The sequence below is a fragment of the Triturus cristatus genome, chromosome 4_2 (assembly GCF_964204655.1).
Source record: "Triturus cristatus chromosome 4_2, aTriCri1.1, whole genome shotgun sequence".
Classification (NCBI taxonomy): domain Eukaryota; kingdom Metazoa; phylum Chordata; class Amphibia; order Caudata; family Salamandridae; genus Triturus; species Triturus cristatus.
In genome coordinates this window covers 246,513,069-246,539,484 of record NC_140586.1, presented here as the reverse complement: position 1 = coordinate 246,539,484, position 26,416 = coordinate 246,513,069, and the positions used below count along the sequence as shown (strand labels likewise).

At 44.8% G+C, this 26,416-nt stretch overlaps 1 protein-coding gene across 1 annotated transcript in view; it reads right to left on the bottom strand.

Annotated features, from left to right (window-relative positions):
* Window positions 1-26,416, bottom strand: part of LOC146833563 (cytochrome P450 2D15-like) — a 489,075-nt gene that overhangs the window by 233,854 nt on the left and 228,805 nt on the right. The gene's annotated exons all lie outside the window — the stretch shown is intronic.

Below are 26,416 nucleotides of genomic sequence, written 5' to 3'. Positions count from 1 at the left end.
AGGTGGTGGTCCCCAGGGCAGTGTGGGGGGCAGGAGCCCCCCACACTTTTTTAATTCAATTTATGCCCGGGAGGTGGTGGTCCCAGGGGCTTGGGGGCTCTGCAAGGCCCCCCCACCCATATTAATGAATGCACCAGGGAGGAGGCGGTCCCCAGGGCTGCGGGGGGGAACACACATAGTGAATAAAACCCCAGGGAGGTGGCAGTCCCCGCGGCTGCAAGTGCCCCCGCTGGCCCCCTGCTAATTATTCAGACATTGCCCCCAGGACCTTGCCCACCCAGGGGCTTATACAAAATGAAGATCAGGAGCCAGCGCTTTGTTTATTTTTGTCATCCAGATTCGCGCACCCAGTGCAAATTCGGGTGATTTTATTTTTTTTAAATATTGCTTTTTCTGGCCCTGGGGGTCCCTGTGGGACCCACTAAGCATCCCTAGGGGGTCAGGGTGTTTGTACCCTGCCCCCTTTTCTTATTTTTATCTTCTTTTTTCTGATTTCTTGTGACTCGGTTACCAAGTCTCAAGATGGCTGCCAACACATTCTGGTTTGGAGTATTGGCAGCCAATCAGAAGTCAGCTTGTGCTCGGGAGGTGTCCCGACTCCTCCTCGGTGCTCAGATATTTATATTTTTCTTTTTTTAATTTTGCAAGAACTGCTGAATGGATTTACACCATTTTAAAAAAAGGTCGCTTTCTGAACCAAGAGCTACCTTTTTGCAAAATTTGGTGTAATTCCGTTCAGCAGTTCGGGCTGTAGCCTGTTCCAATTTTTCCTATGGAAATTAACATGGGGAAAACAGGTTTTGAGACCCCCTCTTTATTCTCAGCCCCAGCTTGAGGGGACAGGAGGGCCCCATTAGTTTTGAAAATTTCGCGAAGATTTGTCAAACGGCGCCAAAGATATTGGCAAAAGAAAAATCGCTTTTCCCATGGAGACTAGGCCCTAACTATAACTACCTACTGGCGACCACTAGTAGGTAATATATATTAATGTATATATATATTCACTGAAAAAACCATAGGTTTCACACACGTTATAGTTAGGAATTAGCATTTAAAAAACCTTGCAAATTCACTGAAAAAAACATAGGTTTCACACACGTTATAGTTAGCTGGACATTTCTCTCATACAAAACCAATGAAATTCCCCCGTTATAGTTAGTTCAGCTAACTATAACTCGCGCGCCCGCAATGCACTGCTGATGACGTCACATATTACATCACTCATGACATGGTCAGTGACATCACTCATGACATCACTGATGACATCTCAAATGACATCACTCATGACATCACTGATGACATCATCCAGTGAATGTGTGTTTTTCTGAAAATTAAATATGTTTTATATATGTATATCTCAAGGTCGATGGAAGAATAAATGGGTATATAAGTGTCTAAATGGATGATTTGTTTTTGAAAAATTGATTGTGTAACTGACTGATTAAGTGTATCATAGTGAATACATGGCTTAGTGAGTAATGTTTAAATATGTAAATATCTGTATCAGTCTCTCACTTTGTGTATAAGTGGCTGCATGGGTTGCTGAGTAGCTACATGGGTGTCTATATAGGTTATTACCTGATCTTCAGAAAGAAACTTAAAACCATGTTGTTCCCTAACACTCACTAAAACGCTCGCTGTATATTGTTCAATCTTAGCACCATGATATCCTTTGGGATGAATGTTAGCGCTTTAGAAATACCTTTACCATTACCATTACCATTATTAGTTGTTTTTTTGAGTATCAGTCTGAGTGTCTGCATGGTTCGGTGGGGGGTATTACGTAGTGCATAGGTGCATGAATGAGTGACTCACTGTTTGTATGTGTTGAAGACAGCATGTGTGCAGGACTGTATGGGTGGATGAGTGTGTGTATGGGTGTGTTAGTGAGTGAATGACTGTCTCAATTGTGTCTTTATGAGTAACTACATATGTTTTAAAATAGTATATGTGACTATTGTTGTATATAAGTGAGTATATGTGAGAGTGAGAGATTGAAAGAGTTCCTGTATGAATAAGTATGTGTTTCTATAAGTGATTGTTTAAAAGACTAAGTATGTGTAAGTTTCCATAGAAGTAAGTGTGGTGGTGTGTGTATAACTGTATATGCAAGTAAATGTATGTTTGATTCTTTATTAGCATGAGTGACTATGTGTGTGAGTAACTCTATGGATGAGTGGCATTGTGTTACAGGACGTATAGGTGTATGAGTACATATAATGAGTGAGTACATGTATGAGTGACTGTATAGGACTGTTGGTGAATGAGTGGATGTGTATGTGGATCTTAGAATTACTGAAGAGGTTGTTGTAACTGGTATTGGTATGTCGATTGTTTTGAAAATTTTATTCTCCATTTTTGAATGTGTGTATCAAAGGTTATATTAGGGTGAGAGGAGGTCTGCCACTCTATCACAAGGATGATGTCATCAGTGATGTCATGAGTGATGTCATTTGAGATGTCATCAGTGATGTCATGAGTGATGTCACTGACCATGTCATGAGTGATGTAATATGTGACGTCATCAGCAGTGCATTGCGGGCGCGCGAGTTATAGTTAGCTGAACTAACTATAACGGGGGAATTTCATTGGTTTTGTATGAGAGAAATGTCCAGCTAACTATAACGTGTGTGAAACCTATGGTTTTTTCAGTGAATTTGCAAGGTTTTTTAAATGCTAATTCCTAACTATAACGTGTGTGAAACCTATGGTTTTTTCAGTGAATTTGTACGGTTTTTTAAATGCTAATTTTTAAATTATTAATTTTTTTTTTTTTTTTTTTTATAAAAATAAAATTCCTATGTATTCATTTATATATTATCTGTATCCTTTTATTTGTTTTTGCTCTTTTTTTTAACTTTCAATTAGGATAAAGTTGAACAGTTTATTTTATTTTTGCAATTAATTTTTCTCCACTTTTTTTTTTTTACATAAATTCTTGGGGTGCGCGCTCTGAGCGCGCACCTAGTACGTTTTCGTAAGTTTTTTATGAATACCGTCGTACGTTATTTACGTACGCATACATACGTTCTAGTGCGTACGTACGTACGCATGCGTGCGTGCGTCGTACGCGCTCCATGCGGTTCACTTCCGCCTACGCTTAAATTACGCGCATTAACGTTCGCGTATACGCGTGTTCAACGTATGCGCGTTACGTATGCGCATATGATGTATGCGCATGCGCTCCTACGCGTTCGCGCATGCGTAATCACAAGGTGCGCGCTCGGAGCTTGCGCAGTGCGCGCACCTCGGGTTATATGCTTAATAAAACAACACTTCTAATTGGTTATCATTACTTTCAGTTTCTGATTGTTTCAACACCACACCCAATCCCCTCATGGCAAGTCATGTGATCATGAATCATCACTTTTGATTGGTTTGAAGTACTTTCAGTTCCAGATTCTTCCCAAACCACACCTACTCCCCTCATTATTAGTTCTGATTCCTTTGGAGAAGGAGCTATTCTGTTGTTGAGAGACAATGGCTGAACAGCAACCATTTTCAGACAGTGACCAGGACACTCTTGAGAGGCAGAGGAACAGGAAGCAGAAAGACAGTTTTATATGGCAGTTTTTCACTTTTCCAGAGGGACAAAAAAAGGTAAATGCACCTAAAGTTACTTGTGTACTTTGTCAAAAAGTCTTGTCACGTGGGAATCCTAACAAGAAGTATTCTTTTAGCATTCACACTATGTTGAGGCATGTTGACAAAATGCATCCAGTGACTTTTCGTCGAGCTTCTGGAGCAAACCCTCCACCTGCTCAACCGACGACATCTGCAGCAGCTCAGCCGAGCACATCTTCGGCAGCTCAGGCGAGCACTTCTTCTGCAGTGGTGCCTTTGTCTTCTTCCACACCTCTTTTTGGACCACCTTGTTTGGCGAGGTTGTCCACACGCTGCACTGATTGCGGTCGACTTATTTCTGTGGGTGAGACCAGTCTTGATCTCATTCAGAGAAAATTTGATGCGCATGAGTGCAGTAGGCCATATATTTTTTTTCTTTTTTTTCGTTTTTCTCTTCCTGTTTCCCTCCATTAACTCAAGGGCTCTTTTAAGAGCCACTTAAAAACTAAACCCCCAAAATTTTTTGGGGGATTTTTTTAAAAAAAATTTTTTGGGGGTGCGCGCACCCTGCGCGCACCCAAGGATGTTTTTTAAAACTTTTTTTTTTTTTTTTTAATTTAATGTACAAAAAGAGGTGAAGAAATGGAAGCATGAAAAGGGAAGATTGAGAAATACAAATATTTTTCACTTATTTTTTTTAAAAAATAACTTATTTTGAAAAAAAAAATTTTTTGTATTTTGCAAGGAAACAGAATTTCGTTTTTTATTTTTTATTTCTAGTTCTGCAAAAAAAGAAAAAAAGTATTAATATTCAATCATACATTACAAAAAGCATTACATGTTTTTACATATTTTACAAAGCTATTTTTTGCCCTTTTTTTGCTGTTTTCAGAATTTTTTAATTTTCACTTAAAATAGTGAAAACAATTGTATTCATCATTTAACAGCGGGCAAAAAAAAAACAATCTAAAAGATTGTTTAAAAAAAGCCCAAAAACTATCCTCACTAAAATATATCTTGTTAGAAATATTACATATATATTACAAGTACTTTTCTAGATGAATAAAAATGTTCTAGATAAACCGTCTTTAAACCTTGTCGCAAAAGCACACATGCCAAAATAATTTCTGTCAAAGGAGTCCACAATTGTTTTTATTACTTTTCCTTTAGGCTAAATAGTAATTTCAAAATTCTTTTTAAGTGATATCTTCAATTATAATCCTTTAAAATTACAAAAAATGCTTTCTTCAGATGCAGTTTTTATTTTTCAAAATTTAGGTTTCAGAAAAATTAAGTAAGAATTGGGTAAATCATAAGGCAAACGTTGCTTGAAAATCAATTGGGAATCATTACACAGTGTCCAGCCTTTTTCACATTTAAGATAAACTGTGTAATGTCCAGAAGTTACAGTAGGTCCTTCAGGAAAAATTATTGCAACTGTAACAAAAGTTTTTCCAGAAATTGATAATTGTTGTCCTGTAAACTTCTTTATTAAAGTATCCAATTTTGAACCATCAGCTCACTGATGAAGGCAACAGAGTCTTCCTCTTGAACTTTAGACTCTGCATCGGTACTTACTTGTAGGTACCAAAAAACACACAATAAACACAAGGGCTCTTTTTAGAGCCACCTTATATCTTTTCACTTAATTGCGAATTTTTATTATTTTTTTGTTTTTAAAAAATTTTCGGGTGCGCGCTGGGTGCGCGCACTCGGCGATATTTTTTTCAAAATATAAATCTTTTTTTTTGCCCTACAAGGTCCTACTGTGACCCCCTTACAATGCCTAGTGGGTCAATATCTCCCCACTCTGCCCCCTTTTCACGTTCTCCCCCTTTGTTTATCACCCCCTCTTTATGCGAGAGACAAAATGGCGGCCGCCGCTTCCTGATTTCCACCGATTCGAATGTTTACTGACATCTAACAACCAATCAGAAGTGCGCTCGCGCACGGCAGGGTGCGCGCACAGGACTTGCTCAGTGCGCGCACGCTGCGCGCGTACAGATATATATATTGATTTAAATGCTAATTTCTCAGGAAATACTGAACAGATTTACACCAAACCTGCAAATGGCACTTCATGGACCTTATGGCTACCTCTCTGCCAAATTTTACATAATTCTGTTCAGCCGTTCGGGCTGTAGCTGCGACTAAAGTCCCTATGGCAAAATGCATGGGGAAAACGCGTTTTGGGACCCCCCTTTTTTCTCGGCCCCCGCTTGACGAATCACCCCGAAACTTTCAGGGTAGGAGCTGAGCGGAGCGCCCCATTAGTTTTGTAAATTTCGCGAGGATTCGTCAACCGGCGCCAAAGTTATTCAAAATAGAATTTTGAGATTTCCTATGGAAACACGGTCCTAACTATAACTACCTACTGGCGACCGCCAGTAGGTAATATATATATATATATATATATATATATATATACATACAAGGAGGGGGCCGCGCATGAGCATTGTTTCTGCTCTCACTTGCTGAAAGCAGAGCGTTTGCTGTGGCTTGGCGGGCAGCTTCTGCCAAACCACAGTAAACAGCGAAGGTCCGGGGGTGGGCACCCTGGGGCATTGCAGGAGCCGGCCCTAGGGGTGGCTGTCCCCAGTGCCATGTAGGGCTCCAGGAGGAGGGGCCATGCAACTCTCCTCCAATGTTTAGTTTAGCCCTGGGGAGGTGGTGGTCCCTGGGCTTGGAGGGAATATAATCCACACCAGTCCCAGTTCTACCACCATATGCGACTCCTGCATGCGCTGCGTGCTTACATACACAGTACTACCTCAATTCCGGACTACTCCCCTTTAGAGGACAGGCTGCTACTCGACCCCATCATTGAGAAACCGACCTCCACGATTTATCGCAAATTGATAAATAATGTGCCAGACCCCTTGATTTCTCTTAGGGAGGCCTGGGTGAAAGATCTGGCCAGTATTGACGACGAGGAGTGGCAGGAGGAAATTCAGAGCCCTAGAGAGATCGCAATACACTCCAGGTTCAGACTAATACAGCTTAAGATTCTACATCGTACCTATTATCCTCGTACTCACCTATACACCTGGGGTAGGATTCAGACGGCATTGTGTGTCAGGGGGTGTCAGCGGGAGGGCACCTTCCTGCATATTTTATGGTAATGTCACGAGATAATTTGCTTCTGGCAGGGAATCACAGATGTCATGTCCAGGGTGGTGGGAGAGACTGTTCCTTTGGACCCTAATTGGCTTTTACTGGAAATGCTTATTGTAATGTATGGTCTCTTGAGCTTTGTTAATAAAAAAAAGAGTTAAAAAAAAATATATATATTTCTGAAACTACAGAACTGAGTTACACCAAATCACAAAAAGCACGCTTTCTAGACCAACATTTAGCTTTCTGACAAATTTGGTGTAATTCAGTTCAGCAGTTCGGGCTGTAGCCCTGTTCAAAAAATAAAAAATCCCCAAAGACATAACATAGGGAAAATACAATTTGGGACCCCCCCCCCCTGCTTCTTTCCTCGACCCCCCCCCCCCTTCAACACAGCAGCTGAACCAAAAAGGCTCCAAAGTTACTGCCAAAACAAAAAACGCTTTTCCTATGGAAAAAAAAGACTATAACTCTCCAAGAAAAAGGGAAGACAAAAAAGTGCATTTCCAATACAATTCCCCATAGGGATTTTGAACGCTCCTACAGCCCTAACTGCGGGATGGAATTACACCAAATTTGGCAGAAAGGCAGCTCTTGATCCAGAAAGCACACTTTTTGTTATTTGGTGTAAACCCTTTCAGTAGTTTGAGATATTGAAGGAAACCCAAATTTGTATATATGGGTGGAGTGTCAGCACAGATCTCATAGTGAGATCTGATTGGCTGTGAGCACTTCAACCAGGAACTGCTGGCAGCCATCTTGACACCAATATACATGATAGCACCCAATTGAAATGCATCTGTCTGCAAACTGATTAAAGGGGTCAGGGTACAGCTACCCTGGCCCTATGGGTGAGTTAGACGAGTATGTTGGGTCTGAAATTCAGTTATATAATTTTTCCCCACTTTTGAAATTTACTGATCCCATGCAAGGCTCAGCACGGCCCCTGTGTAAATCCACAATGAATCCACAAATCTTGACACATTTTGAAAAAAAACACTTTAAGACCACTTAGGTACCCACACAGGTACTGTCACGTCCACTCACAAACCCATGCAGGCATTCACACACCCACTCACAGAGCCATGCATGCACTCTCAGACCTACTCACAGACCCACATAGGCACTCATCCACCCACTTACAGACCTATGCAGACATTGACACACCCATTCTCAGGCCCATGTAGGTACTCACAGACCTACTCACATACCCATGTAGGCACTCACATACCCACTCACATACCCACACAGGCACTCACACACCTACTCACAGACCCACATGTGCACTCCTACACCTACCTACTCACAGACCCATATGGGCACTCTTACATCTACCTACTCACAGACCCATGCAGACAGTCACACACCCACTCACAAACCCACACAAGCAGTTTCACATCTACTCACCAACCCACAGAGCCACTCACACATTTACTTACAGACCCATGCAGGCAATGACAGACCCATTCATGGACCAACACAGGCACCCACTCAGACATCCATAGAGGCACTGACAGACCTACTCACACACCCACACAGGTACTCACAGACAGTAGCGACTGCTACCGGACGGGGGTTGTACGGTGGCAGATGGAAAAATAGAAAAAATTGACTTACCTGGTACTGTCGGCTGCCACCTCTGCCCCGTCCTCTTCCTTCTTCCTGTCTCCAGTACCAGATGGCAGCAGGAAGCACCTGGGAACACAGGCTCCCCTGAGCCAATCACAACACTGCAATGCAGCATTGTGATTGGTCTAAGCGCCGCACTTTGTTGCTCAGATGGGGACAGGGAGCCTGTGCATGATCCTCACCAGGCTGTGTAATGCAGTCTGGTGGGGAACATGCAAAGTGCACAACTGTTTGGCCGGCACAGTTCTAGGCTAGCACTTTCACACCCACTCAGAGTCCCTTACAGGTATTCACAGACCCACTCATCCACTCACACACCTGCTCACAGATACATGCAGGCAGTCATAGAGCAATCATATATGCATGTAGGTACTCACACGCCTACTCACAAACTCATACATCCATTTACACACCCACTTACAGACCCACACATGCTCTCACAGAGCTATGCAGGCACTAACAGACCCACTCACAGAGCCACACAGACACTCACACATCTACTCATGTACCCATAAACTACTTACCCACCTATTCATAGACCCAGACAGACACTCACAGACCCACTCATAACCTACACACAGATCTACTCTGACACTCTCACCTTTACTCACAGACCCACTCAGAACCTCACTCACCTGCTCACAGACCCACTCAGACACTCACACACTCACTCATAGGCCCACTCAGGCATTCTCACACATTACTCACAAACCCACTCAGATACTCTCACAGACCCACTCAGGCACTCACACTTATTCACAGACCCACTCAGACATTTACACACCTACTCAGAGACCTACTCATACATTTATACACCCACTCACAGACCCACTTGGATACTCATACACCAACTCACAGATACACTCAGACACTAACACACCCACTCACAGACCCACTCAGGCACTCAAACACCCACTCACAGACCCACACAGAGACTCATACCCTCACTCATAGACCCACACAGGCACTAACACACACTCAAAGACCAACATAGGCACTCGTACAACCATTTACAGACCCACAAAGGCACTCACACACTCACTCACAGTCCCACACATGCACTCACAAATCTACTCACAGACCCACAGAGGCACTCACACACCCATTCACAGACCTACACAGGCACTCAGAGACCCACATTGGTCTTCACACACCTACTGACAGACCCACACAGCTACTCACAGACCCACTGACAGACCCACACAATCACTCACATCCACTCACAGACCCAAACAATCACTCACACACCCACTGACGCAACACCAACTCAGACACCATACATACAGGCACTCACACACTTACATAACTACTGGCACTCACTCAATCACATACCAACACAGACACTCACACACGCATCCTCTAAGGTTAAAGGTTACAGTTTAAAAATACAATTTAAAAAAACTTTGAAATTCACTGTAAAAACCACAGGTTACAGAGAAGTTATAGTTAGGAAATAAATTTGAAAATAGCTTAGAAATTCACTTAAAAAAACAAAGGTGACAGGGAAGATATAATTAGGAAATAAAATGTAAAAACCGTAGATATTCACTGAAAAAATCAAAGGTTAAATGGACGTTATAGTTAGGCTCAGATCATACATAAACACAAACATAGAAATTCAGCAGTTATAGTTACCTGCGTTAACTATAACTTATGCTCCGATTACATGGTCAGTGACATCACTGATGGCATCACTGATAACATCACTGATGATGACTCAAATGACATAACTGATTACATTGTCCACAAAAGCACTCACAAAAACACACATATAACCACTCATACACCCACCCACTCACCCATACTGCCACTCAAATAACCACTCACTTACCTATATACCAATTCACACAGCCACTCACTCACCCATACAGTCACTCATATAGCCACTCACTCACCCACACTGCTACTTGTACACCTACTTTTTCACCCATACAACCACTCACACACCCACTTACACAACCTCTTGAATACCCATTCACACATCAATGTATGCACTCACATGTCCACTTACTCACCCATATAGCTACTCAAACAGATACTCACTCTCCATTACAGCCACTCACAAACCCACTCAGGTAGCCAAAGACGCACTCAAAAAGCCACTCACTCACCCATACAGCCACCTTCATACCAAATCAATCACTCATACAGCCACTCACCCAGCCATCCACACAGCCACTTACTCCTCTATACAACTACTCACACACCCGCTTATTTACCCCTACAGCCACTCACATACCCATACAGCTACTCAGACACCCATTCACACATGGATACACAAAGTCACACAGCCACTCACATAATATATGTTAGAAATAGTATCACTCATTAGTAGTGCACAAGGTATACTAATTTAACTTTTGTAGTATCTTAGTATATATGTTTAACACTAATGAATGTTTGAAAAACACTCACAATCACTGGATGATGTCATCAGTTTTGTCATCAGTGATGTCACTGATCATGTCATGTGTGTTGCAATATGTGAGGTCATAAGCAGTATATAGTGGGTGAGTATGTTATACTTCGCTGGGGTAACTATAACTGCTGAATTTCTATGGTTTTGTGCATGTGTAATCTGAGCCTAACTATAACGTCCCTGTAACCTTTTGTTTTTTTCAGTGAATCTCTAAGTGTTTTTTTTAAATTTTTTCCTAAATGCAGCATCACTGTAACTATATTTATATATATATATATATTCACTGGAAAATAAAACAAAGGTTACAGGGATATTATAGTTAGCCTCAGATTTCACTCGTACTAAACCAGTGAAATTCAGTAGTTATAGTTAGCTGAGCTAACTTTGACTTGTGCCCCCCACAATGAACTGCTTATGACCACACATATTACATCACTCATGACATGGTCGGTGACATCTCAAATGACATCACTGATGACATCATCTGGTGACTCTGAGTGTTTTTAAAATGTGTATGAGTGTTAAATATATGGACACCAATGTGTATTGGTGAATAAGTGGGTGTATGAGTGCCTGTATGGATGATTCAGTGTGTGCATGACTGACTGTATAAGTGAATGATTAGGTGTCTCAGTGAATTTATGAGTGAGGAGCTGGTTATGTGAATGTGTATCAGTCTGTCAGTTGCTGTCTAATTGGCTGTATGGGTGTATGAGTAGGTACTTGAGTAGCTCTATTGGTGAGTGATTGGTTGAATGAGTACATGTATGGTTGTCAGAGTGTCTGTGTGGGAGGATGAGGGGATATGTGACTATCTGTATGGATGAGTGAGTGGATGAGTTAGTAAATGTATGGGTTAGCGAGTGTGTGTATGAGGGGCTGTACGGGTGATTGTGCGTATGGCTATTTTGGTGAGTAAGTAGATGGGTCAGTGGTATATGGGTGAGTAACTGGGAATGAGAAAGGTGAGTGATAGGATATATGAATGACTATGTGGGTGAGTGAATGTGAGAGTGGCTGTATGGGTGAGTGTGTGCTTGTGTTAGTGACTGTATAGGTTAGTGAGTAACTGTTAGTATCTGTATGAGTAGGAGAGTGTGTGTGTGTATCTGTATGGGAGAGTAAGTGGCTGAGTGATTGACTTTATGGGTGAGTGACTAGGTGTGTGAGTAGCTCTATGGGTGACTGACTCAGCCTGTGAGTGGGTGTATGGGTGTATGAGTGGAGATATCAGTGGCTATATCAGTGACTGAGTGGGTGTATGAGTGGCTGTATGGGTGAGTGAGTGGATATGTGTGTAGATCTATGAATCAGTGAGTGGGTTTATAAGTACTGATATGGGTCTGTGAATAGGTTTATGAACGGTTGTGTGGCAGTGGGTATATGAAAGGTTCTATGGGGTGTGAGTGGGTGTGTCAGTGATTCTGTAGATGATGTCATCATTGATGACATTTGAGATGCCATCAGTGAGGTTATACACAGTGCATTGAGGGGGGCACAAGGTATGGTTAGTTAAGCTAACTATAACTTCTGAATTTCACTGGTTTTGTACGAGTGAAATCTGAGCCTAATTGTAACATTCCTGTAACCTTTGATTTGTTTTTGTGAATTTCTGAATTTTTTAAATGCTAATTCCTAACTATAACATCCCTGTGGCCTTTGTTTTTTTCTATGAATTTCTAAGGTTTTTAAATGCTAATTCCTAACTATAACATCAATGTTTTTTTGAAGTAGTAGTCGTGTTTGCAGAGTGATGTAGAAAGTGTGCTGGGCCTCCGACCAGCTCTCAGAAAACCTGCTGTGTAGGACTTACTGGTGGTACCAGGTGGGCTCCTTGATCCCCAAGTTCCCTCAGGATGAAAGTGGACTTCATCCCCCAACCAGTGGTGTGCCAGGAGGAGTGTTTACAGAGTGGTGGAGAAAGGGGTTGTGGCCTTCAAAGACCCACATCCAGATTCCGGCGTCGTAGAGGCGTGTTCGCAGTGTGGGACTTACTGAATGTAACAGAGGGGTAGTTAGCACCCAAGGACAAACTTAGCAGCCAAGGGGACTTAATCACCCAACGAGTAGTGCACCAGGAGGCATGTTTGCAGGGTGGTAGACAAAAGGGGCAGGCCCCCGAAGACCATTCAGCAATCCCGAAGTGTGGGATTGTTGAAGGTAACAGGAGGGTTAGTTGGCCCACAAGGACATCCATGGGGTCCAACAAGTCTTCCTGTTACCTCCAGTAAGTCCCACACAGCACAATTGCTTAGAGGTCTTCAGAAGGTGATGCCCCCTTTCTCTACCACTCGGCAAATGCATTTTCTGGTACGCTGATGATTGGGGGATGAAGTCCCCTTGGCTCCAGAGGGTCCCTGGGGACCAACAGGCCCGCCTGTTAGGTCCAGTAAGGCCCACACAGCGGGATTACTGAGAGGTCTTCGGAGGCTATGACCTCTTTCTCCACCACTCTGCAAATGCACCTTCTGGTGCACTGATGGTTGAGGGATGAAGTCCCCTTGGCTCCAGAGGGTCCTTGGGGGCCAACAACCCCTCCTGGAACCTCCAGTAAGTATCATACACCAGGATTGCTGAGAGGTCTTCAGAAGCCATGCATCCTTTCTCCACCACTCTGCAAACTTATCTTCCGGGCACCCCAGGACATTGCTGGAGCCAGCGCTGGGGGTGGTGATCCCCAGAGCCATGTATGTCTCATTGAGGGGGGCCATGTGCCCACCTCCTTTCTTCTTTTAGGGCCTGCCCTGGGATATGACCTTCCCTGGGGCTGAGAGTAGCCTGGGAGGAGGGGCCCCATGGCCCCCTCACTTTTTAGACTTTGGCCCCGGGAAGGTGGAGAGCCTGGGCGGATCTGTGAGGCCCCTCAAGTCAAATATAAAAAGCCCTCGGGAGGCGGTGCTCTCTGGAACAGGTGGGGTCTGACTGACCCCCCATAATATTGTAATTAGCCTGAGAGAAGTGGAGGTCCCCGAGGCAGGGGGGTCCACGAGGCCCCCCATAATTTCTTAACTAGCCCCTGGGAGGTGGCATCCACAGGGCTGCTGGCAGGCTGAGTGGGCCCGCCTGCATACATAATAAACAGTGCCCTGGGGAGGTGGCGGACCCCAGGGCTTTCATAAGCCCTAGGAGGTGGGCCCATGCACCCCCTCCTATATTTATGATATGCCTCCAGGACCTGGCCCACACAGGGTTATTTAAAAGCAAGTGCGGGTGTCTGCGGTTGTTTTTCTTTTAGCAGTGAATTCGCGAATACTGCAATTTCATGGCAAAGTAGTTTTAATAAAATAACCTTTTAAGCCATGGTCAATCAATCAATCAATCATGGCATTTGTAAAGCACACTACATACCTGCAAGGGTCTCAAGGCGCTAGGGGGAGAGAGGGGGGAAGCTGCTACTGTTCGAAGAGCCAGGTCTTGAGAAGTCTTCTGAAGGTCAGAAGGTCTTCGGTCTGCTGCAGGTGGATGGGGAGGGTGTTTCATGTCTTGGCGGCGAGGTGGGAGAATGATCTGCCACCGGCGGTCACTCTTCGGATGTGGGGGACGGTGGCGAGGGTGTGGTCTGCGGAGCGGAGCTGGTGGGTGGGGGTGTAGAGGCTGAGTCGGCTGTTGAGGTACGTTGGTCCGGTGTTGTGGAGTGCCTTGTGTGCGTGGGTGAGGAGTTTGAAGATTATCCTCTTGTTGACAGCGAGCAAGTGTAGGTCTCTCAGGTGGGGTGTGATGTGGCTGCGGTGAGGGATGTCGAGGATCAGGCGTGCGGAGGCGTTCTGGATGCGTTGAAGCCGTTTCAAGAGTTTGGCCGGGGCACCTGCGTAGAGTGCGTTTCTGTAGTCCAGTCTACTGCTGACGAGGGCCTGGGTGACCGTCCTTCATGTTTCAGTGGGGAGCCACTTGAAGATCCTGTGAAGCATGTGGAGGGTGTTGAAGCAGGAGGAGGAGACGGCGTTGACCTGCTTCATCATGGAGAGGGTGGAGTCGAGGATTTCCCCCAGGCTGCATGCGTGGTCGGTGGGTGTCGGTGGGTGTTGGGGATGTTCCTAGTGCAGTCGGCCACCAGGAGTCGTCCCAGGCCGATGGGAGGGACCTGATGAGGAGGACCTCTGTCTTGTCCGAGTTCAGCTTCAGTCGGCTGTTCCTCATCCAGTCAGTAACGGCCTTCATTCCTTCGTGGAGGTTGGTTTTGGTGGTGTGGGGGTCCTTGGTGAGGGAGAGGATCAGCTGGGTGTCGTCGGCGTAAGAGATGATGTTGAGGTCGTGCCGTCGTTCGATGTGGGCAAGTGGTGCCATGTAGACGTTGAACAACGTTGGGCTGAGGGATGAGCCTTGGGGTACGCCGTAGATGATCTCGGTGGCTTCGGAGCGGAAGGGGGGGAGGCGGACGCTCTGTGTTCTACCGGAGAGGAAGGAGGAGGTCCAGTCCAGGGCTTTCTCTGGATTCCGGCGTCGTAGTGGCGTGTTCGTAGTGTGCGGTGGCAGACCGTGTCGAAGGCAGCTGACAAGTCCAGGAGGATGAGGGCTCCGGTTTCTCCGTTGTCTAGCAGGGACCTGATGTCATCGGTGGCGGCGATGAGGGCAGTTTCGATGCTGTGGTTGCTGTGGAACCCAGACTGGGATGGGTCCAGGATGCTGTTCTCCTCGAGGAAGCTGGTCATTTGTTTGTTGACGGCCTTTTAGATGATCTTCGCTGGGAGCAGGAAGATGGGTCGGAAGTTCCTGAGGTCCTTGGGGTCCGCCTTGGGTTTCTTGAGTAAGGCGTTGATCTGTGCATCTCTTCCAGTTCTCCGGGAAGGTCGCTGTCTCAAAGGAGATGTTGATGATTTTCCGGAGATGGGGTGCGATGGTGCTGCTGGCTGTGTTGAAGATGTGGTGTGGGCAGGGGTCTTCCGGGGATCCGGAGTGGACGGTGTTCATGATCTTGATGGTGTAGTCGTCGCTGATGTTGGTCCAGGAGATCAGGTGGTTGATGCAGGTGGTGGTCGTGGGAGCGGGGGTCTCAGTGTTTGCCGGGGTGGTGACGGTGTTGAAGCTGTCATGGATGTCTGCGATCTTGCGATGGAAGAAGGTGGCCAGCGAGTCGCACAGGTCTTGTGAGGGTGGGATGCCGTTGGTGTTGGAGGTGGGGTTAGAGAGTTCCTTCACTATGTTGAAGAGTTCTTTGCTGTTGTGTGCATTGTTGTCTAGGCGGTCTTTGAAGGAGGTCCTTTTGGCAGATTTGATGAGGTGGCGTTCTTGTGGGCGGTGTAGCTTTCCGGTGTTTGTTCACAGATCCAGGTTTTTTCGAGTTTTCGGCAGGTTCGCTTGGAGGCCTGGAAGTCTTCGATGAACCAGCTGGCTTTTTTGCTAGTGTGGGTGTTGGAGGGCTTCTTGAGGGGGCGAGGGTTTTGGTGCAGTCGTTAATCCACTGTTTGAGGTTGCGAGCGGCGGTGTCGGATATGAGGGTGGGTTCCAGGCGAGGGAGGTGGAAAGCTGGTCTTCGGTGACTTTGCTCCAGCAGCGGCGCAGCATCTGTTGGGTGCGGTGGTGCGTGGTGGGTTTCCAGAAGGTGAAGTGGATGCAGCGGTGATCGGTCCAGTGGAGCTCAGTGGTGTGGTTGAAGGAGACGTGGAAGCTTGCGGAAAAGATGGGGTCAAGTGTATGGCCGGCAGAGTGGGTGGGTGTAGTGACGAGTTGTCTGAGTCCGAGGTTGGCGAGGTTGTCGATCAGGGTAGAGGAGTTGGTGTCGTTGTTGTTCTCGAGGTGGAAGTTCATGTCCCCGAGGAGGATGTAGTCTGTGGAGGCGAGGGCGTGTGTGCTGACGAGGTCGGTGATGGAGTCACTGAACTGTGCTCATGGTCCGGGGGGTCTGTAGTCGAGGGTTCCTCTGAGGGTGGTGTTGGGATTGATGTGGATCTGGAAGTGCAGGTGTTCGGCGGTGCTGAGGGTGTCGTCGGTGTTAGTTGAGACTTCGAAAGAGTTCCTGTGGACGATGGCGATTCCTCCTCCTACTCCATTAGTGCGGTCCCTGCAGGTGATTTTATAGCCTTCCGGGATGGCTATGGCGAAGTCGGGAGCCGAGGAGGGGTTCAGCCAGGTCTCCGTCAGGAAGGTGACGTCTGGGGTTTTTGGAGTCCAGTAGGTCCCAGAGTTCCACGGCATGTTTGCGTGCGGAACGGGGGTTTAGAAGGATGCATCTGAGGTGATTGGGTTCTTTGGTAGGTGGGTTGGTGGGCCGGATGCTGGTGAAGCTGCAGTTCTGGCAGGAGAAGGGTCCTTGGGAGCGCTTCAGGGCTGCCAGGCAGCAGGTGCGTGATCGTCCGGCGTTGAGTGCGTGGAGGATGCTGGAGTCGTAGCAGAGGTGGGCATTGTGGCATTCGCGGGGGCCAGGGGTTCTGGTGCCGGGTGCGGTCCAGGCACGGACTGGCACAGACAGCTGCCAACTATTGGGAGGAGGGAGGGAGGAGCAGCTGGGAGGCGGGAGGTAGGGGCAGGGGCAGCGAATGGACAGTCAGGGGGCGGGGCCGCAGAGGATGCAGCGGCGGGAACGGGAGCGGTGGACGGCATGGGGGCAAGGGCACAGAATCACGGGGGCACAGATCACGGGGACACAGAAGAAAAATGGGGCACAGATCACGGGGCCACAGAAGAAAAACGGGGTACAGATCATGGGGGCACAGAGGAAAAATGGGGAACAGATCACGGGGCACAGAAGAAAAACGGAGCACAGATCACGGGGGCACAGAAGAAAAACGGGGCACAGATCACGGGGGCACAGAGGAAAAACGGGGCACAGATCACGGGGACACAGAAGAAAAACAGGGCACAGATCGCGGGGGCACAGAACTTACCTAAGCAGCGGCAGCTAGGGCAGGGACAGGACGCACAGGCGGTGCTGTGCAGAGGGGGAGCGACCTACCTAACGAGGTCATGGTGGGGACTCAGGGAGTGTAATCCCATCCAGTGGTTCAGGATGTAGGTTCAACAACACTTTCCTATGGGAAAGCACACCTTTCTAATCTCCTTTTTCACAGCCCCCATTCAACATATCACCCTGAAACATCCAATGCACAACAGAACTTATTTGACACTTGTTTTTGAAAGATTTGTGACAATTCGTCAAACACCACCAAAGTTATAGGCAAGTCAAAAACTGCTTTTCCTATGGAAACTAGGTCCTAACTATAACTACTGGTGACTGCCAGTAGGTATAATATATAGATATATATCCCGTAATCACTCACACAGCCACTAACTCACCTATACAATTACTCATACAGCCACTCAGTTACTTACACATATACTAATACATATACTAACTCACCTATACAGTGACTAAATCACATACTCTCCCATGCAACCTCTCTCACACTCACCCATACAACCACTGAAACACCCATTCACTCATACATATAGCCACTCAAACACCCACTCACTCACCCACACACCCACTTACACACCTATTGAGGCACTGAGACAGCCACTCGTGTACCCTGTCACTCACCCATAAAGACATTTATGTATCTCCTTAAACACCCACTCACCCACTCATGCACCCTATGATTGACCATTTGCAATCACTGATACACCAACTCAGTCAACAATACAGGTATTCACACAGCCACTCACTCATACACGCACTGACATATCCACTCGCTCACCTACACAAAAACTCACATACCCACTATCTCATGTATACAGTCTCTTATATACCCAGTCACTCTTCTATACACCACTTACATACACACTCACATACCCATACAGGCCCTTCTACAGTGACTTACCTTAGTATATATGTTTAACACTCAGTTACCTTTAGAAAACACTCACAATCACTGGATGATGTCATCAGTGATGTCATGAGTGATGTCATTTGAGATTTCATCAGTAATGTCATTGACTATGTCATGAGTTATGTAATATGTAAGGTCTGAAGCAGTGAATTGCGGGGGCATGAGTAATAGTTAGCTCAGGTAACTATAAATGCTGAATTTCTCTGGTTTGGTAAGAGTGAAGCGTAAGCCCTGTAACAAGTTTTTTTTTCAGCGGATATAAATATATATATGTAAAATGAGGACTATGGTTCCATCCAAATAGACTTTTTTGACTTGCCTATATCTTTGGCGCCATTTGACAAATCTTCACAAAAGTTTCCCAAAAATGTGCCCTGGTGAATCTTGTTGTGCCAGGAAAGTTTTGGGAGGATCCGTCAAGTGGGGACCGAGAATCCAAGAAAAACGGGGGGTCAAAAAAAGTATTTTTCCCATGTTTATTCCCATAGGGATTTTGAACACAACTACAACCTGACCGCTGGGCAGAATTGCACCAGAAAGGTAAGGCCCTCATTTTGATGTTGGGCAGACCACCACTGACAGGTCGTTGGTGGCAGTCCGCCCGACATTCAGGGCATCGGGGGCAGCAATTATATCGGGGGAGACCACCACCTCCGACAGGCTCAAGGAGCCCATCAGGCGGTGGTCGGACTCTAATCGTAATAGCCGTATCGAAATAGGGCAGGCGGGACTGCCGACGATTTGTCGGGTGGTTCCCTGCTCACTCTGATGGTAGTCTAACGCTCGTCTGACTGCCATCATAATCAGGCCGGAAAGAGTGCTTTTTGTTATTTGGTGTAACTCTTCTCAGTAGTTTTTGAGGTATAAAAAAAAAACTTGTATATATAGGGACACAGATCTTCCGAGGATCTGACATTCCCTGTGCTGAAATCTGACTGGCTGCCAAAACTGCAACCAGTAAGAGTTGGCAGCCAGCTTTGGACTCTGCTTCAACCAAGTCCCATAAAAAAGTTTTTAAAAAAAGAAAAGAGGGCAGGGTAGGAATACCCTGACCCCCTAACAGGGGCCGTGTAAACATTGGAGACCACCACCTCCCTAGGGTTTATGTGAATATGTTGCAGGGGCTGCGTGGATGCCCCAGTGCCCCCAGAGGCCGTTCAAAAGAAGCGGAAATCTCATCCCCATGGCTAGTTCCTGCTATGTCCTGGGGTGCCCCACCCCCCCGGACATAGCTGTTTGCTTTGGCTTGGCAGGAGCTAACTGCTCCCAACATTCTAAAACACACACTCCAGTTCCAGCAGGCGAGAGCTGTCAAAGCGCTCCCACCCGCTGGAAACAGAGGTTTCATCTTCTTATCTGCCCAAAGACATGTGGGCAGGGAAAGAGATGAAATGATTGCTCCTGCACAGAGGGAGCTGCCTTTCAAGCAGCTCCCACAGCACAACAACAATGCCAGCTTCCGCAGGAGTCGGGGTGGCAGCTGAGATGGGAGGGGCCTTGAGGCTCCCACTGCGGTCCCTGTGAAAAGAGCAGAAAGAGGCAAAAAAAATGTCATGAGGGAGTAGAAAGAGGCAGAATAATGGTAAGAAAGGAGCAGAAGGAGGCAGAATAATGGTCAGCAAGGAGCAGAAAGAGGCAAGATAAAGGTCAGCAATGAGCAGAAATAAGTTGAGAAACGAGAAGAAAGAGGCAGAATAAACATCAGAAACAAGCTGAAAGAGGCTAAATAAAGGCAAGAAATGAACAAAAAGAGGTAAAATAAAGATGAGAAACAAGCAGAAAGAGACAAAATAAAGGTCAGAAACCAGCAAGAGACAAAATAAAGGTGAGAAATGAGCAGAAAGAGGCTGAGCAAAAGTCAGCAACGTATAGAAATAGGCAAAGTAAAAGTAAGCAATGGGCAGAAAGTTGAGAATTGAGCAGAAAGAGACTTAATAAAGGTCAGCAAGAGGCAAAAAAGGTGGAAAACAAGCAGAAAGAGGCAGAATAAAGGTCAGCAAACAGCAGCAAGAGGCAAAATAAAGGTTAGAAACAAGCAGAAAGAAGCAGAATAAAGGTCAAGAACGATCAGAATGGAGCAAGATAAAGGACAGCAATGAGCCGAAAGAGGCACAATAGAGGTCAGAAATGAGCAGCAAGAGGCAGAATAAAGGTCAGCTATGAGCAGAAAGAGGCAAAATAGAGATCAGCAATGAGCAGAAAGGTGAGAATTGGAAAGAAAGAGGATGAATAAAGGTCAGCAAAGAGCAGCAAGAGGAAAAATAAAGGTGTGAAAGAAACAGAAAAAGGCAGAATGAAGGTCAGCAAACAGCAGCAGGAGGCAAAATAAAGGTGAGAAACGAGCAGGAAGAGGCAGAATAAAGGTCAAGAACGAGCAGAAAGGGGCAAGATAAAAGTCAGCAACGAGCAGAAAGAGGCAAAATAAAGGTCAGCAATGAGCAGAAAGGTGAGAATCGAGCAAAAAGAGGCTGAATAAAGGTCAGCAAAGAGCAGCAAGAGGAAAAATAAAGGTGTGAAAGAAACAGAAAAAGGCAGAATGAAGGTCAGCAAACAGCAGCAGGAGGCAAAATAAAGGTGAGAAACGAGCAGGAAGAGGCAGAATAAAGGTCAAGAACGAGCAGAAAGGGGCAAGATAAAGTTCAGTAATGAGCACACAGAGGCAGAACAAAGGTGAGAAATTAGCAGAAAGAGGCAGAATAAAGGTCAGCAATGAGCAGAAAGAGGCAAGAAGACGGTTACGAGCATAAAGAGGCAGACTAAAAGTCAGCAATGAGTAGAAAGAAGCAAAATAAAGATCAGCAATGAGCAGAAAGAGGCTGAACAAAGGTCAGCAACATGTAGAAATAGGCAAAATGAAGGTCAGCAATGAGCAGAAAGTTGAGAATCGAGCATAAAGAGACTGAATAAAGGTCAGCAAGAGCCAACAAAAGGTGTAAAACAAGCAGAAAGAGGCAGAATAAAGGTCAGCAAACAGCAGCAAGAGGCAAATCAAATCAAATCAAAAAGAGCTTTATTCGGTTTTAGTCATATAAAATCACAAAAGCAGTCAAAGTTTAAAAACATTTAAAAACATTTAATACATTTCCTATAAAACAGATATACATAATACAAAAGTGTGTGCATTTGGAAGAAGATTTAGTCTAAAAGATATTATGTTGGGGGTAGACATGTATGATTAGAGCAGTCCTACATAATTTAATGCATTCTATTCTGTTTACTAAGGAAAGTGAACGTTAATACTTCTCCTAGCCCTCAGTATACTTTTTAGAAAACCCGCCATGACTCCCATACAATAATCACTGTCCAACAATTGTAAGTATAAAAAGGCAGGTCGACATTGCCTCCATTTCCCCAGTCTCAGGAGAGGTACGGTCCACCCGGATCTTTCCATAGAATAAAATTTGTAGAATAAAATCACATGAATAGTTGATTGTGAGGAAAGGTCGTCACAGGGACAATGACATAGCTCTCTAGACCAGTTGTTCATCTCCAGATAGCTAATTAGTCGATGAAATGTTCCGAACCTAAAACGTGTTAAAACATATCTATCATATCCCCCTGTACAACGTAAAAGATATGGTTGAATGTCATATGTTATTACGGACAGTTGATGTTGGGCAACTGCAGGGTTACTCATTTCCAGTGCTAGTCTGTTTTTCTCAAGGTGGTTCATGCAAATTACTTTAAATTCCTTCCAACAGATAGAATTTAGAGTCTCTGGTAAGGTATACTAATCTGGATGCCCAAGATCACATAAAAAGTTTTTCACATACTGTAACCAGGTAATCTTAGTTGCATGATCCAATTTCATTGAGTCCTTTAATATTTCCTTGTTTAAGCCTGTACTACCGGAGGTCCAGATTTGGTGCCAAAGTAACACTGGTTGTATCTTAATAACATCTGAGATGTATGGAACCCCCAACTCGATATGACAATTAAAAACAGGAGAACTAGCAGATACCGCTAAAATAAATATTAAAAAAACATTTTCGACGTATTGAATGTGTGAACAATCCTGAAAGCCCCAGACTGCTGCCCCAAAGGTAGCTGTGATTATGCATTTAGCCTGATTTATTTTTAGGAGGATTTCGGGGGTCTTTTACCCAATTTTTTAGAGAAGTTGACGCAGTCAATTTCATAAAAGGAAGGCACCTACTCTTGATCGCCTGGGCCCAGGAACAAGTACGAATAAATAGAACACTAAAATACTTAAATGTGTTAGTGGATTCTATTCTGCTTCCACCCACTCGGATGCTACTACTTTTTTGCTTCCCCCGCCCGCAAGACATAATAAAAGTTTTCTTCGCATTCAATTTTAACCCTAATTAATTAATAAAACAGATGTGAGAGCCTTTTGTAAACCTATCTGCATGTGTGCCATGAGTACTGCGTTGCCTGCGTAGAGAAGGGAGACTATCAGGCAGCAAGAGGCAAAATAAAGGTCAGAAATGAGCTGAAAAAGGCAGAATAAAGGTCAAGAATGAGCATAATGGAGCAAGATAAAGGCCAGCAATGAGCCAAAGAGGCACAATAGAGGTCAGAAATGAGCAGCAAGAGGCAGAATAAAGGTCAGCAATGAGCAGAAAGAGGCAAAATAGAGATCAGCAACGAGCAAAAAGGTGAGAATCGGGCAGAAAGAGTCTCAATAAAGGTCAGCAACGAGCAGCAAGAGGCAAAATAAAGGTGAGAAACAAGCAGAAAGGCAGAGAAAAAAAGTCAGCAGCAAACAGAAAGAGGCAAAATAAAGGTCAGCAATGAGCAGAAAGGTGAGAATCGAGCAGAAAGAGGCTGAATAAAGGTCAGCAAAGAGCAGCAAGAGGCAAAATAAAGGTGTGAAACAAGCAGAAAAACTCAGAATGAAGGTTGGAAAACAGCAGCAGGAGGCAAAATAAAGGTGAGAAACGAGCAGAAAGAGGCAGAATGAAGATCAGCAATGAGCAGAAAGAGACAAGAGGAAGGTGAGAAACGAGCATAAAGAGGCAGGCTAAAGGTCAGCAATGAGTAGAAAGAGGCAAAATAAAGATCAGCAATGAGCAGAAAGAGGCACGGTAAAGGTCAGAAACGAACAGAGAGAGGCAGAATGAAGGTCAGAAACAAGCAGAAAAGGGAAAATGAAGGTCAGCAATGAGCAGAAAGAGGGAAAATAGAGGCCAGCAACGAGCAAAAAAAGGCAAACTAGAGGTCAGAAATTAGCAGAAAGAGAGAAACTACAGGTCAGCAGAAAGAGCCAAATAGAAGCCAGCAATGAAAAGAAAGAGGCAAAACAGAGATCAGCAATGAGCAGAAAGAGGCAAAATAGTGATCAGAAATGAGCAGTAAGTGGCAAAATAAAGGTGAGAATCTAGCAGAAAAAGGCAAAAGAACGGCCAGCAACAAGCAGAAAGCAGCAAAATAGAGATCAGAAACAAGCAGAAACAGGAAAAATAGAAGTCAGAAACTAGCTGAAAGAGGCAAAATTGAGGTCAGAAATGAGCAGAAAGAAACGAAATAAAGGCCAGCAATGAGCAGAAAGAGGCAAGATAGAGATAAGAAATGGGCAGAAAGAGGTAAAATACAAGTCAGAAATGAGCGGAAAGAGGTAAAATAGTGATCAGCAACAAGCAGAAAGTGACAAAATAAAGGTAAGAAAGGAGCAGAAAGAGGCAAAATAGAGATCAGAAACGAGCAGAACGAGGCAAAATAAAGGTTAGAAAGAAGAAAGAAGCAAAATAAAGGACAGCAATGAGCAGAAAGAGGCAATATCAAGATTCAAAATGAGCAGAAAGAGGCAAAGTAGAGGTCCAAGACAAGCAGAAAGAGGCAAAATAGAGGTCAGAAAAAAGCATCAAGAGGGAAAATAAAGGTGAAAAACAAGCAGGTAGAGGCAGAGTAAAGGTCAGAAACAAAACAGGAAGAGGCAGAACAAAGGCCTGCAATGAGTAGAAAGAGGCATTATAAAGGTGAGAAACAAGCAGGAAAAGACAGAATGAAGGTCAGCACTGAGCAGAAAGAGGCAAAAAAAGTATAGAAACGAGCAGAAAGAAGCAAGATAAAGGTAAAAAACGAGCAGAAAGAGGTAAAATTGAGGTCCCAAATGGGCAGAAAGAGGCTAAATATAGGCCAGCAATGAGCAAAAAGAGGCAAAATAGAGATCAGAAACTAGCTGAAAGAGGCTAAATGAAGGTCAGAAATGAGGAGAAAGTCAAAGGGCAGCAATAAGCAGAAAGAGGCAATATAAAGGTCATAAACAAGCAAAAGCGGCAATATAAAGCCCAGCAACGAACATAAAGAAGCACAAAATAGTTCAGAAATGAGCAGAAAGACAAAATAAAGGTTAGCAATGAGTGGAAAGAGGCAATATAATGATCATAAGTGAGCAGAAAAAGGGCAGAAAATGAGCAGAGAATGGGCAGAACACACTCATGCACCCACTCACAGAACAACTCAGATACTCTCACACCCACTCACAGACTCAGCCAGATACTCATGTACCCACTTACCTAACTACACATACTCTGTCTCACCCACTCACAGATCTACGCAGAGATTCATGCCTCGACTCACAGCCCCCACTCAGAGACACACACACAGGCACTACAGACCCACTCAGAGACTCATGCACCCATTCACAGATGCACTCAGACAATCATGCACCCACACAGACACTCACATACCCACTGAGACACCCCTCACACACCCACACACATACCCAGTGAGACACTCATGCACTCACACACATACCCACAGAGACACTCATGCACTCAATCACACACTGACTCTCAAATGTTACAGTTAGAAAATAACACTGCAAAACATAGATAAGCATTGAAAAAACAGAGGTGACAGGGATGTTATAGTTAGGAAATACAATTTTAAAATTCTTACAAATTCACTGAAAAAACAGTTGCAGGTATGTTATAGTTTGGCTCAGATTTCACTTGTACAAAACAAGTTAAATTCAACAGTTACGTGAGCTAATTATTACCCCTTGACTCCAAAGCCTTTGATCACGGCTGTTGCTGTGAATGTTCTGCAGCTAAAAGCCGCTTCCAGGGCCACAGCTGTTATCTTTTGAACAGTCACAGCAAGAGCTGTGAAAAGGGGCTGAAGTCAGCTCCTGGTTCTCCCCATCTTGTCGGGACTCCTTTTCATAGTTCAGCCAAACCAGGGAGACCCAGGAACTAAGCAGCATTCACCCCTCTCTCCATCTGAAGCCCTGGTGTCACTGAGCTGCAGGAGGAAGATAGAGTGAAGGCTGCGTGTGTCCTCCTGCATGACCTGTGCCTTTCTTTTTACTCTGCCCAATTAATATATTTTCAAGAGGCAGTAGAGAGAGAAAGGCACAGGCTGTGTAATAGGACATTGAAATGTTGAGAGCAGTGGGCCTATACCAGTTCATATAGGTCACTGCTGCTTCATTGTCTTCAATGGAGCTCTTCACATTCCAATGTACTAATATTTGTGAACCTTGGAGTAAGCCTAGTACAACATGAAAAAGGCAAGTCACAGCACAATTCATTATTAATATGATATTAAGTTTTGGTTGGCTTTTAGCTACTGATTCAACCCTGAAAGATATTATCACTATTTACTAAAATAGAGAATGATAAAACATTCCTGCAAACACTAAATACTTTGCATAATTTTAAGTGGCTTTAAGTGTTTGTGAGCCTAAGTGTTTCTGAACATGAGAATAAAATAAAACAACAAACACAATAGCAACAAACACACCATGGGTACCTGCAAAGTAAGGGACATTGTCTTAGAGTTCATACTCGCACATAGGTGTACAGTGAAGATATACCACTGACACTAGTGCCCGTGGGCATAATTGAGCAATCGTCTAGGAGCTCACAGGGCACAGAGTGGACCACAAGGGTCCTGGGCTTGAGAGAGCAAGCTAATCGACACAATGATAGACTGCCCCACATGGCATGCGAAAGAAAGG